At 42.6% G+C, this 13644-nt stretch overlaps 1 protein-coding gene and 1 long non-coding RNA gene across 2 annotated transcripts in view; both read left to right on the top strand.

The window, feature by feature from the left end:
• The first annotated feature begins 7279 nt into the window (after positions 1-7279).
• On the top strand, positions 7280-8404 carry LOC121709417. Its single transcript, XR_006031951.1, has 3 exons — positions 7280-7421; positions 7574-7728; positions 8269-8404. It is a non-coding gene; the product is annotated as an uncharacterized LOC121709417 (long non-coding RNA).
• A 5082-nt stretch (positions 8405-13486) lies between these two features.
• Positions 13487-13644, top strand: part of fgf11b (fibroblast growth factor 11b) — a 46631-nt gene continuing 46473 nt past the window's right edge. The window contains exon 1 of the mRNA XM_042093656.1: positions 13487-13644. This exon is cut by the window's right edge and continues 1014 nt beyond it. The gene's annotated coding sequence lies outside the window, so the exon portion shown is untranslated.

Genomic DNA, 13644 nt, shown 5'->3' with positions numbered 1-13644 from the left:
GTCATGCAAATAATAGCTATAATATCACTAGTTTTCCGAAAAATCCCCAACCACACACACACACGCACGCACACACACACACACACACACACACACACACACACACACACACACACACACACACACACACACACACATTCTCACACACACACACACACATACTCGCCATCGTGAAAAAAGTGATTCCATGGTTGCATAATGATGGGGGATTACAGACAGAATACCTCCTGTCATATCCTTGGAGACAGAAGAAAAGTGAGAGAGAGAGAAGATGAGACAGACAGAGAGAGGGAGGGAGAGAGAGAGAGAGAGAGAGAGAGATAAAGAAACGAGGGAGACAGGACAGACAGAACTGGGCCAGCTGGTTTGGCATGACTTGGAGAGGGAGAGAGAAAGAGGGGGGGGGTGTCCAGATTTGTCAGGGGAGGTCAGGAAGGCCTTTGTGGAGTGTAATTGCTTGAGAAAAGCAGAGCAAGGTTAACCTGAGGCCGCGGCCATGACGGCTGAGTCAAACAGACACAGAGAGATGGACAGAGAGTCCCTCAAGTCAGAAAAAGGAGACGGTCCTTCTCGATAAAAAGAGAAAAGACCAGACCCTGCCATCAGCCACACACACAAACACACAGTGACCACATCAAGTGTTGACATTTTTTCCCCTTTGATTATTACGTTTCCTTTTTAAAGGGTCCACATAAGTACTTCAGACCACCTTCATGTTCTGTTATACCATACAGGTGAAGCTAACTTGTTAACCTCTTCTGTCAAACAATTCTTCAGCTTTATTGAGAAACAACAATTTCATCATACGTTGCTATTATCAGTCACCACGTTTTCAGGTTCTCACTGAGGGTTGTGTATCTTTATGAGATAATAACCACTGAGGTGTCACTTTACACAAAAACATAGACATGGTGACATAGAGCAAGTGGTAGTTGGAGCTACGGTACGATGGCAGTCTGAATTGGTACTGTAGGGCAGAAGAAATTGACAGCTTGAATAGGCCCATAGGTGACACTCCCCTCAACACCCCCTACCCTAACCCCCACTCCAAACACACATACAGTACACGCACACACACGCGCACACATGCACACACACACACACACACACACACACGCACACACACACTTCATTTAGGAACCTGGATAATGCTTTCAAGTTATTCCATTAAGGTTCCATGAATTAACATTCCATTTCACCGATAAAGGTTCCATTAACAGTATCATTAAGATTGCCATTAGTGGTAATGCATTACTTAAAATGAACTAATCATGATCTTGAGTATCAGTACAACATAATATAACCTAAGCAATGTGTACCACATAAAGTAATAGGGTTGAGTAAATAATAATCTTTTAAACACTATAAGGCATAAGGTATTTGATTTGGAATTGGTGTGGAAAATAAATATTTACCCACCTTTTCCTCTGTTTAGTATTTTATTCTGTCTCCTTAGGCTCAGTTTGGATGGTAGGCCTATATGGTCATGTGAAGGACACATAGACACTGTAGCGAAAAGAGAGAGCAGTGACCCCCACCTGGCCTCGAACCGGGTCTCCAGGGTACTAAACATGCAACTTGACCGCAACGGCAAAAAGCCAGGCTCGTTGGTATGGAAGTCAGAGCGCATACTCAACCATAGAGCCGACACTCCATCACAGACACATTTGTTGTCCCCACTGGCCATCTAGATTAGATTAGATTCAACGTTATTGTCATTGTGCAGAGTACAAGTGCAAAGCCAACGAAATGCAGTTTGCATCTAACCAGAAGTGCAAAAAAGCAGAAAAGTGCAATATGATATACAAAACTAGATGTACCGCATAGCGGTACAAAATATGACCGCCGCTCAGTCCTGTACTGTACATCCGTTCCGCGAAAATAAATCACACTTTGTCTCCATATTTTACTCCATCCACCACTCTTGAAACTTTTGTGTATGCTTGTTTGGCATGCCTGAGTGTGTGTGTGCGGCTGCACAGAAAGTAGCCTACTGGTGCTGAAAAGGTGAATAGATTGTAGAATAGCCAAAGAAGATGTAGCATTGTTATAAAACCTTTAAAATCTCTAAACAATCACAAGTAGGTCAGTTCATCACAGTTCATCCATTGCAACTGGATTGATGAAAGGTCACTTACACCTGTAGGCTACATTGTATTTGGGAAAAGCAAAAGGTATCAGCATAATGTTATTTATTTATTTATTTATAAACAAAAACATCTCTGTCAGTTCCATGCCATTTTCAACAGCTATCAAAAACAAAGGTCATTTTTGGATGGATGGATTTTTTGTGAATGTTTCTTCTTCTACATAAGATTTTAGTCATCTTTAGTTCATGTAATACTTTATTGTCAATGCACAAATTAAGTAACAGTAGTCTGAAACGTTATTGTTAATGCACAAATTAAGTAACAGTATCAGCATAATGTTATTTATTTATTTATTTATTTATTTATTTATAAACAAAAACATCTCCTGTCAGCTCCATGCCGTTTTCAACAGCTATCAAAAACAAAGGTCATTTTTGGATGGATGGATTTTTTGTGAATGTTTCTTCTTCTACATAAGATTTTAGTCATCTTTAGTTTATGTAATACTTTATTGTCAATGCACAAATTAAGTAACAGTAGTCTGAAACGTTATTGTTAATGCACAAATTAAGTAACAGTAGTCTGAAACGAAATGCTGTTTTACATCTAACCAGTGGTGCAAATAACTGACATGTCCAAATGGGCCTTGATGAAATGCGCCGCTAGACTGTTCATACACATTTTAACGGGCCAAAGTTGAAGAGCTGTTGTGTGTTATTGTTCGTGCAAATATAGGCTGATTCATGTTCCCTTGCATTGTGTAACTGAGGTCCATGGCTAGTCTGGCTTTCACCAGACCAAGCTCAATCTTTTAAGAAATCAAAAAATAACTAGCGGGCAGATCAGGCTGGGTTCACCCAGCCTATTCCATAGGCACCCGATATTGTTTAATTTTCCGATTGAGATATCCACGCTCTGGCTATTCTAAATGCAAAAATGCATCAGGGAGTTATGACAAAACTGTAACTAACAAACTAGATCCTAATAGAAAGCTGTTAGCTTCCCTAAACTACAGGTAGGCTTATAAGGTAGGCCTATTTACAACATAAATTGTCAATAGGCTATGCTGGCGATACAAATAAAATCTCCTTTGGAAACCAATGGCTTACGCCTTACAGTATCAAGCGGACTTAAACTGCCATATCGTGGCGAAAAGTTGTAATAAAATTCAGGCAGCTCCATGAGTCAAGGAAAGCGCGAATGAAGTAGCCACTTCTAAATGGGACCCACTACACAGTAGCTTAAGGTGTGTTGCTAAAGCAGCCATAATGAAATGAAGGTGTCATTGTTTGGATACTTCACACACACATGCTTTTTAATTTCACAGACTACAACTACCAAGCTGGAATCAAAGCACATCGATTCCCCTCTCACACCCTGCATGCACTTAAAACAAAATAAACAGGCGTCTCAGTCTCACGCATGTATAGGCAAAACTGTATCAGACCGGTGTAACGTTGGTAAATCTTCCATTGCACAGAATGATTTTTGTAGCACGTGCAACAAATGACAGTCGAAAGATACAATTATAGTGCTGCTATCAATTTGCTTGGTATAACCGCATTTATAGTTTTCTACAAATGCAATCAATCAAATTGGCCTCCATCACTCAACCAATGCTAACGGTAACATTACCTAGGTCCTTATTGATATAATAAGATTAACGTACCTGCAGTAAAAACCAAGCATGTCCGATAAACATCCTCAGATTTATTTCGGCTTCAAGAAGAAATGGGAATTACATTTCATGTGAACATCGTCCTATCCTTATTAGACGTTCTCTGCGGTAAACTACAGTCCTTGTAGGAAGCGTCCATTGTTTTTCCAACCCACTTTTAACTTCCAACAAAATTACGTCTCACTGCAACGATGCGCTATCTAGTGGACAAACGACTACTTATCGCCAATAATGGAAATGTAGCCATGTTGATGATGATGAATTTTTATTTTGGCTTTCTTTTAATCCTACTGATTTTCATTTTTTACCGGGGGGGCAAATCACAAATGAGTGATTATGAGCCAGGTTGATGTGGGCCCTTGAGACCAACATACCATAAAAGATTCACAGAGAACTGTGTCTGCCCTACCCTCCTTTCGGGGGGTCCAGTCCAGCGGGGGGGCTGCAGATGAAAATGAAAAATGACGGTTCCATGCTATCCATGTGGGGGGTACATGCCCACCAAGTTTTGTGTACCCCGGTCTTTCAGTGTCCCGGGAATCCTTGTTGGTGTACGTCACTAAATGTACACATAAATTATTTTATTGTAAGGCCCCCCATGAACGAAAGTACACAAAACTTGGCATGCATTCAGAGGGTGTCATAATGATCCTACACTTTTAATTTCGTGCAGTTTTGACCTTGTCAGCCAGAGATATTGAGATGAAAACACTTAATTTTTTGCTTTTTAATTTTTAACTAGGTGGCGCTATACATGAAATAAGTGGTAATGGGATGGGTTGACATGCCCCCTTAAGACCAACATACAAAAAAAAGGTGGACCTCCTAGGCCCTACGGTTCTCGAGATATTCACAGAAAACTGTCTCCGGCCACCTACAGGCCAGTTGGTGTATAGTAACATAAATTAATTTATTGTGTGGCCCCCCATGAACGGAATTCCACAAAACTTGGCGTGCATACAGAGGGTGTCATAATGATCCTACACTTCCAATTTCGTGCAGTTTTGACTATGTTAGGTCACAGATACCTTCAATTACACCACCTCATTTTTACTTTTTTGTGTTTAACTAGGTGGCGCTATACATGAAATGAGTGGTTATGGAATGGGTTGACATGGCCCCTTGAGATCAACATACAAAAAAAAATGGTCCTCCTAAACCCTACGGTTTTCGAGATATTCACAGAAAACTGTGTCTGCCCTACCCTCCTTTCGGGGGGTCCAATTCAGCGGGGGGGCTACAGATCAAAACGAAAAACGATGGTTCCATGCTATCCATGTGGGGTTACATGTCCACCAAGTTTCGTGTACCCCGGTCTTTCAGTGTCCCGGGAATCATTGACGGAAATTTGGGCATGCGAAAAAGAAAAAAAAAAAAAAAATCTGACTAAACCTATATGACCGCCGCTTCGCTGCGCGGCGGTCATAATAAAAGTGTTTATTGTAGCCTGCAGAAAATAAATAGCCTACTATCATACTTTCAGTTAATTGGCTACAGTGCAGTGAAGTTTGGAGAGTAAAGTTATAGGGCAACTTGAAGTTTTATGAAAATAATTTACGAACCAGAACATAAAGACCATGAAGCTTCTATTTCTTGCAGCTGTTAAAACACCCGCTAGATAGTTTAAATACCCACCAACATTCGTTTTTGCAGTACAGATTATTTCTGAAAGTTATTTGTCTACTAGGCCTAGCCTACTAGCTGATTTATCAAACGAGTGCTTTCTCGTTCGTCCTCCGCAAACTACAGGTGTTTCAGTAGAGAGCCATTGAATAAGCGATGCCAAGCAATTTCTGTAACGCTTTTTGTGACATTCAGCTATCTCCTCATTTAATGTAAGTTCCTTCGGACAATAGGCCTACGTTCTATACGTGGAGTTGTCCTCCATCTCAGTTGCATCAGTTTTCTAATTTTGAAGGTTCTAAAATATGACGATATGCTTCACTGAATCCTTCTCGTTTTTTTTATTTGTCCAGCTAACTTTTCCATTGAAACTAGCCATTTATGAAGGATTACACAGTCGACATTCTGAAATGTCCTGCACGATCAAGGCCAAATTAAGTTATCACGCAGCCACTGTGTCAGCAGCATGAGTGCTGACGGTGACGGTGCGTTTCTGATGTCAGATTGTTATGTAGGCTAGCCTACTAGACTGTTCTCACGTTGCAGCGCTTTACTTATATGAAGTAGCATTAATCAATATGAGGGGCAGAGGGGGATAAATGTTGTCCCCCCCGGCGATGAAAATAATTAAGCAGAGGGGAGGATATCAAGACCAGAGGGGGGGGAATCCCACCCATCCCCCCCTACAAATCGCACCCTGACTAGATGTACCGCAGAGCGGTACAAAATATGACCGCCACCCAGTCCAGCACATTTTTTCCACCAAAATAAATCACGCTGAAAGGCCTATATGATTCTAACTGTCTCACTAAATTGCATTATCCACACTCAATTTTCACTGGTATCTGCTAGACAACAAGTACCAAAACATGATTAGTTCATAGATTTCACATGTAAAATTCATTTTATACAACCCCACCCCCATCTTGCTTGTTCATAATTCTGAGAAATTCTTGAATTGTGTGCATGTGTGCGTGTACATGTTTATGTTTATGTGTGTGTGTGTGTGTGTGTGTGTGTGTGTGTGTGTGTGCGTGCTTGTGTGTTTGCCTGCGTGTGTGTGTTTGTGCATGTGCATGCATGCATACATATGTCTACTGTGAATGTATGTGTGTGCGTGTGTATCTGTTTATGCACATGTGTGCACATGGAATGGGTTAACCTTGAGATCAACATACAAAAAAAATGGTCCTCCTAAACCTTACGGTTCTCGAGATATTCACAGAAAACTGTGTCTGCCCTATCCTCCTTTCGGGGGGTGCAGTCCAGCGGGGGGGCTACAGATCAAAACGAAAAACGATGGTTCCATGCTATCCATATGGGGTTACATGCCCACCAAGTTTCGTCTACCCCGGTCTTTCAGTGTCCGGGGAATCCTTGACGGAAATTTGGACATGCACGGCGGTCATAATAAGAACACATAGAATCACTATGGGTTGCCTCGCAGCTTCTCTGCTTGGTCCCCAATAAAGAGATAATCTCTATATTCCGCTTCTATAATCCAGTTCTCTACACACTCAGATAATCACATGCTGCCTCCATGATTTATTGATGATCTTACATTTAGCAGTTCTGATTATGACCAGAATGAAGTAAGAACATAGAACACAGAAATAGTTGGGACACTGTAAAATCCAAATGAAAACAGAATATGATAATCTACAAATCTCATCAACCCATATTTAGCTGTAAAAAGTACATAGAGAACATATCAAATGTTGAAAATGAGAACTTTTTAGGAATTGGGGCTGTAGCACTGGTCTATGCAAACTTTGTTCTCTCTGCTTTGCGTAGCACCATAACATAAATGTCCTCAGGGAGGTTTGAGTTGTGTGATGCAGTTACATATAGCTTGTTCTATCTTCATCTCTCACACTTGGTTCAGGGTTCTTCAGACACAGAAGCATCAGTGATGGCAACGAATGTGGTTGTGGTGCAGCAACAACTGCCTCAGGTTCAGCCTGTTGTCATGGTCAGATCCGACTCGTGGAGTACAGGGCTTTGTGACTGCTTTGACGACATGAGTGCCTGTGAGTGTGATAATCAATTAATCAAATGAATCAATTCAATCTTTTCATGCCTGTAAACTAATTTTATTCTAATATTCAATGCTGATAGCAAACAGAAATGTGAAATTCCATCAGATCTATCTGCTGATCTATCTATCTATCTATCTATCTAGGCTGCTGTGCATTTTGGTGTTTCCCTTGTTTTGCCTGCATGACAACTGGGGACTTCAATGAATTTTGTGGACTGCCTTGTTTTGACTTGTTCAGTTGTGTTCCCCTGGCCGCTTTGTCCTTAAGATATGGAGTGAGGAAACAGTATGGCATACAGGTACAAACTCAAAATGAAATGTTGAAAATCAAATGTATGGTATGGTTTTAATGGCATGGTTACTTTCAGAGTTAGGGATTTATCAAAACAATCATAATAGAGTTTCCCCTATTTTGTTCATGATAAAAAAAATCAACCGGCTTTAACTGAATTGACAACCTCCAATAAATATTCATTGTTAGCTTTTGCCTGTCCTACTTGATCGAAGGGCCATTAATTGGTAACCCTTCATGGATGTACATGTAGCTGGAATTTGGCCCTTTACCCCCCCACCCCGACCCCTGGTTTCAAAAGGCTTACTACAGCCCTGTAATATGACAACAATAGCATTATAACAGCTAAACTATACACTACAAAACAATAAGACTCAACAGAATAATTAATAACAGGTGCATATATGATCATGCTATGAAAATATTATGTTTAACCTTTATGTTTGCTGTTTCTTTTTATTGTAGTATTGATCAAACACTGTACAACTGTGCATGTGTGTGTGTGTGTGTGTGTGTGTGTGTTTCATATGTTCTCCAAATTAAACAGGGGAGCCTCTGCTCTGACTGTGTATCTGTAACCTTCTGCAACCTATGCTCATGGTGCCAGGTGGCTCGTGAAATAAAGAGACGCAAACAGTCCTTCGCAGTGATCAGCCTTCAACCCACCGTCATCCAGAGTCCAGTCATTCTCCCTAGGGCTATGTGATGTGATGTGGCCGACTACATCTCTCTTGCTTTCTTTACAGGAAATGTTTTCCTGCTCGCTCTCTCTTCCTGCTCTTCCAGTTGTGACAAACGGCATAGATTCAAATGACAAAGAATCACTTTGGTTACTGACAGGTATTATTCCATACCACATCAAAACGGAAGCCTAACTGAACATATTGGAAAGTACGCATATTTTATATGTATTTTAAATACAATTTTAATAAATCAATGTCTCAAAAACATATTGATAAAATAATGTGACTTTTAATAATCAACATATCAATATCTAACATCCCTACTGTAAAAAGATTGGCATATAATGTAACAAGAGTGTATAACTATTTTGTTTGTAAAATGTCTTGATATTGCATTTGCTCATTCTAATTGAAGTCTTAACATAAGATGTTCTGTCTAGTTTGTGACTGTTTTCATATCTTCTCATATTAAATACAATTATTCTGGTAAATAGAGCTAAACAATGCTTGCTCCTTGCTGAACAACATGCTGGCAGTCAGAAGCAATGTGTGACCATCCGATGAAAACTGTTTTTCTCACCTTGAAAGTTAAATCTACTCAGTGGTAGGAAGTTAGTCATCTACAAACAGTAGGGAGTTAGTCATCTTGTTGTCTTACATTCAAAAGTAAGCATGTTAAACTATCGTTAGTGGAAAATGTTGGAAAATGTATAATTCGCGATGGCTGATGGGATGAGTAATTCCTTCGCTCGGAAATTGAAATATGTACACAGTCTTGTACCTTTGCCTTTTTTAGTTTTTCTGTTAGTTTTTTCGCTTGACATAAAATGTTGATTATGTACAATTCACATCATAGCTGGTCAGCCTAAGGAAAGGTCTAAAACTCTTTATGTACAGACTTTTCCAGATGTCAACGGGATAAATTAAGAAATGGATCGTAAGTCCTTGCAGAAGGGGGGCAGGACTGTTGAGCTTGATTCAGAATAGCACCAGGAAGTGGGTAGGCATTACAAAGGCAAACCACTCCTTTCCTCTCACCAGCTGTTCACCTTACTTTGCACAGTCCAATAGCAGCATTCTCAGGTGTAGGTGTCCCGTTATTCAGAATTAATAGCCACCCTGGCCCCAGCTGTGGCGCAACTGGCTGGGGCACCTGCACCGTACGTCGGCGACCCGGGTTCGATTCCTGCCCCGTGGTCCTTTCCGGATCCCACCCCTGCTCTCTCTCCCATTCGCTTCCTGTCACTCTCCACTGTCACTATCATTAAAGGCATTAAAAGGCCAAAAAAATATACTTAAAAAAGAATTAATAGCCACCCCACCAGCCAATCAGAAAATAGTATTTCTTCTCTCCGGGTGATAAAAGAAGGATAGTGGACACTATTACTAAATTGTGGGAGTGAGGTCACACCCCAACGCTTATGTGCGGGTTGAAAACATGCGGAACAAGCGATGTAGCCTCTGGGCAAAAAATCCTCCGATGACGCAAAATGACGATTTTTGCGTCATCGGAGGATTTTTTTTCCAGACAAAAAATACAGATATCTCTCGTCTCAGGGGGACATATCACACTCTGAGAGGCAAGAGGCAAAAGCTGAGTGAGTGAAAGAGAGAGTGGGGAAGAGAGAGAGGCCATTGAGTGGAGGATGGGACGGAGGCGGTTACTGTCGTATCTTCTAATTCTCTATCAATGCTAACTGCATTAGCGCTCCCTCCCTCCTCACACACACACACACACACACACACACACACACACACACACACACACGTTCCTACTGCACCCACTCAGCCTTCCGTCCCTCCTGGGGGGATGCCAACGCTTCCTGTCACCTGTCAATCAAGTGTCTGACGAATGGTGACCTTGCTCGCCATCGCAGCGTTGTCTCAGGTGATCCCCCTCCGTAAATCAACCTTGCATTTTCTAGATGCTTCGGCAAGCGGCTTTCCACGCTGATGCCAAATAAAATTTGATTGATTGATTGGTTCCTCGAAAACGGTGATTTATTGAGGTTGAGCTAAAGGGGCGGGGAACATTGATTTATTTCCAGGTTTTTATTTATTTTTTTGCTTTTTGCTTCCATTGTCTAAGACCATCTTCCTTAAGCTACAAGGAAAACAACGATGACATATATGATTATGCCTGTGACTGTTAGCATAACCCTCTTAGCATTGGATATCTATATAATCAATGCTAATCAGCAACTAGCTCTGACCTTGTGTTAAGCAGAACTTTCCTCTCAAGCTCTCAAAAATTCTCAAAAATGTTGATATGTTGTGTGTGTTTATGTGTAGATCAGTGGTTCTTAACTGGTCTGGCTTTGGGACCCACAATTTCCCATGTTCATTTAGTCGCGACCCATATATTTTTTTTTTAGTGTTCAAGCCAACAGATAAGGTGAGCGACATGGTAAAACACGCAAAGTGCCTGTAGGCCTACTTGTTTAGAACATGCTGATGTTTGGCATTACATTTGTGAAGTCTTCAGGATATTAAGATAGTACTGTAGATCTGACAAAGTAGCACTTAAAATGGGTGATTATTTATTTATTTATTTACTCACAAGCTCCACGACCCACCCAGAATGGTTCCGCGACCCACTTTTGGGTCCCGACCCACCAGTTAAGAAACACTGGTGTAGATTATGTACATTTATTTGTGAGAAACCAAGTGTGTGTGTGTGTGTTTGTGTGTACATGTTTGTGTTATGTATAGCAGAGAATCTATGAGGCTATTTGTGGAGACACCTGCATGAAATAGTAATTGTTGAGTAATTGTGAGTGCAGTAGTGATTTTGCATATAGTGTGTATGTGCATTGTGTTGTCTTTTGTGTGTATGTCTGCATGCATGTGTGTTTGTGTGCTGTCCATGTGGGACGTGCACTTTCAGTGTGCCTTGTGTGTTAGCATTCATCCCTTCAGCATGGGGATGTTTTATGATGTGTTTGGCGGGGGCTAGGGAGGGAAGCTGTCTGTCTCAATCTGTCTCTCCTCATGTATCTGTCACTGCTCACGCAAGACAGCAACAGCCAGCTCTGTCACACACACACACACACACACACACACACACATACACACGCACACGCACGCACATGCGCACAGACACACCCACACAAACACACACAGTTACTGTCTTTTAAGCAAAACAAAAACCACTTCCTACTTCATTGGCCCCCATGTCTCTCTCTCTCTATCTCTCTCTCTCTCTCTCTCTCTCTCTCTCTCTCTCTCTCTCTCTCTTTGTTTGTGTTTATCTGTGTATGTTGATGGGTGTATGCAAATGTATCATTTTCAGAGGGTGCGGAGAGAAATGGTGAGCTAAGAGAAAGCCAAAAGTCCTGAGCTATGGAAAATTTGAAAGAACACTGATGGGTGAAAACAGATGTAAACAGAGATGTTGACAGAAATAGACAAATGGAGATGGAGGCTGTGGCAAAGGGAGTGTGTGTGTGTGTGTGTGTGTGTGTGTGTGTGTGTGTGGGGCGCGGGGGGCGGGGGGGGGGGGGGGGGGGGGGGGGGGGGGGGTTAGATGGGGATATCTGAGGGAAACTTCTGTCTGATAGTAAGCATGTGAGTGTAAAAGAGACCATTCTCTGATCAGCAGTGCTAACACACACCTAAACACACACACACACACACACACACACACATAAAGATGCATCCTCAACAAGCATCACTCTCGGTATAAGCTCAGCCAGCACACATACCCAGTGAATATACGTGAATACATGCATGGATATGTACATGTATTTGTGGATGTGTCTGTTTAAGGACACAGTCGAAGAACAGGAGCACACAAATTATGTGTGCGTGCATTTGTGCATTTGAGAAAAATAGATGGAAAGAGTGAGAAACATTTGACAGAGAAGAGTGACTCATGGAGTGCGTTGGCGATGATGCTCTCGATGTGACTGAGAACTGTCACCAGTCACAAACACTACACCGCCCCCCCCCCCCCCACACACACACATAGCCTTGACATTTTCTCTTCTCCTCTCTTTCTCTCTCTCTCTCTCTCCCTCTGTCTCTCTTGCTCACACGTTCTTTTTTCCTTTCCCCGCTTTTTTCTGTCTCCCTCTCTCCTTCTCCCTCTCTCCTTCTCCCTCTCTCCTTTTCCCTCTCTCCTTCTCCCTCTCTCCTTCTCCCTCTCTCCTTTTCCCTCTCTCCTTTTCCCTCTCTCCTTCTCCCTCTCTCCTTCTCCCTCTCTCCTTTTCCCTCTCTCCTTCTCCCTCTCTCCTTCTCCCTCTCTCCTTCTCCCTCTCTCCTTTTCCCTCTCTCCTTCTCCCTCTCTCCTTCTCCCTCTCTCCTTCTCCCTCTCTCCTTTCCCTCTCTCCTTCTCCCTCTCTCCTTCTCCCTCTCTCCTTTTCCCTCTCTCCTTCTCCCTCTCTCCTTTTCCCTCTCTCCTTCTCCCTCTCTCCTTCTCCCTCTCTCCTTCTCCCTCTCTCCTTCTCCCTCTCCTGTCTGAAGGACAATCAGATGGATGGGGCAGCAGTGTGGGAGAGGGATAGTAGCACATCTCCGAGTGTTAACTGTCCTGGGCACAGTGATGTGGGTGTGTGTGTGTGCATGCGTGTGTGTACCTCGTCTCGCTCTCTCGCACACATGCTCCCCCTGTTCCTCCTCTCCTTCTGTCTTTCTCTAATTCCGTCTTCATCTCTCTCTTTCTCCCCTCGCTCATTCGCTTGCTCTCTTTTCCCCCCTCCCTCTGTTGTCTCTCTCTCTCTCTCACTCACTCACTCACTCACTCAAGCGCTCAATTGCGCTCTCTCTCTCCCTCCCCTCCCTCTCTCTCTCTCTCTCTCCCTCCTCCCCTCCCTCTCTCCGCCCTCCCTCTCTCGTTCTCTCATGAATGTCACCTCTACTGGTGGTAGCCGCTGGAATTCATGCACACACTCACACACAAACACACACACACTCTCTCTCACACACACACACACACACACACACACACACACGCTGGTTCTGGGTGAGGGGGTGGGCTGTGTAGGTAAGGGTTGTTGGGAGAGAGAGAGAGAGAGAGAGAGAGAGAAAGAGAGAGAGAGAGAGAAAGAGAGAGAGCATGTCAGAGGAGACGTAAAGGGAAATCTCTCTCTGTCCATTCTTTTATCCGTCGCTGGTCCTCCCTCCCTCCATCGCGAGTTCTTTCGTCCTGTCTGCTGTGTGTCGCCTCTGGATCTAACTACACTGGATTACTCTTCCGGCTTTTCATCTGGCTGTTTTTTTTTCTTTTTCTTTTTTCTTTT

This window comes from Alosa sapidissima, chromosome 5 (assembly GCF_018492685.1).
Source record: "Alosa sapidissima isolate fAloSap1 chromosome 5, fAloSap1.pri, whole genome shotgun sequence".
Taxonomy (NCBI): domain Eukaryota; kingdom Metazoa; phylum Chordata; class Actinopteri; order Clupeiformes; family Clupeidae; genus Alosa; species Alosa sapidissima.
The sequence above is the reverse complement of the archived record's forward strand: the minus strand, read 5'-3'. Positions and strand labels throughout refer to the sequence as shown.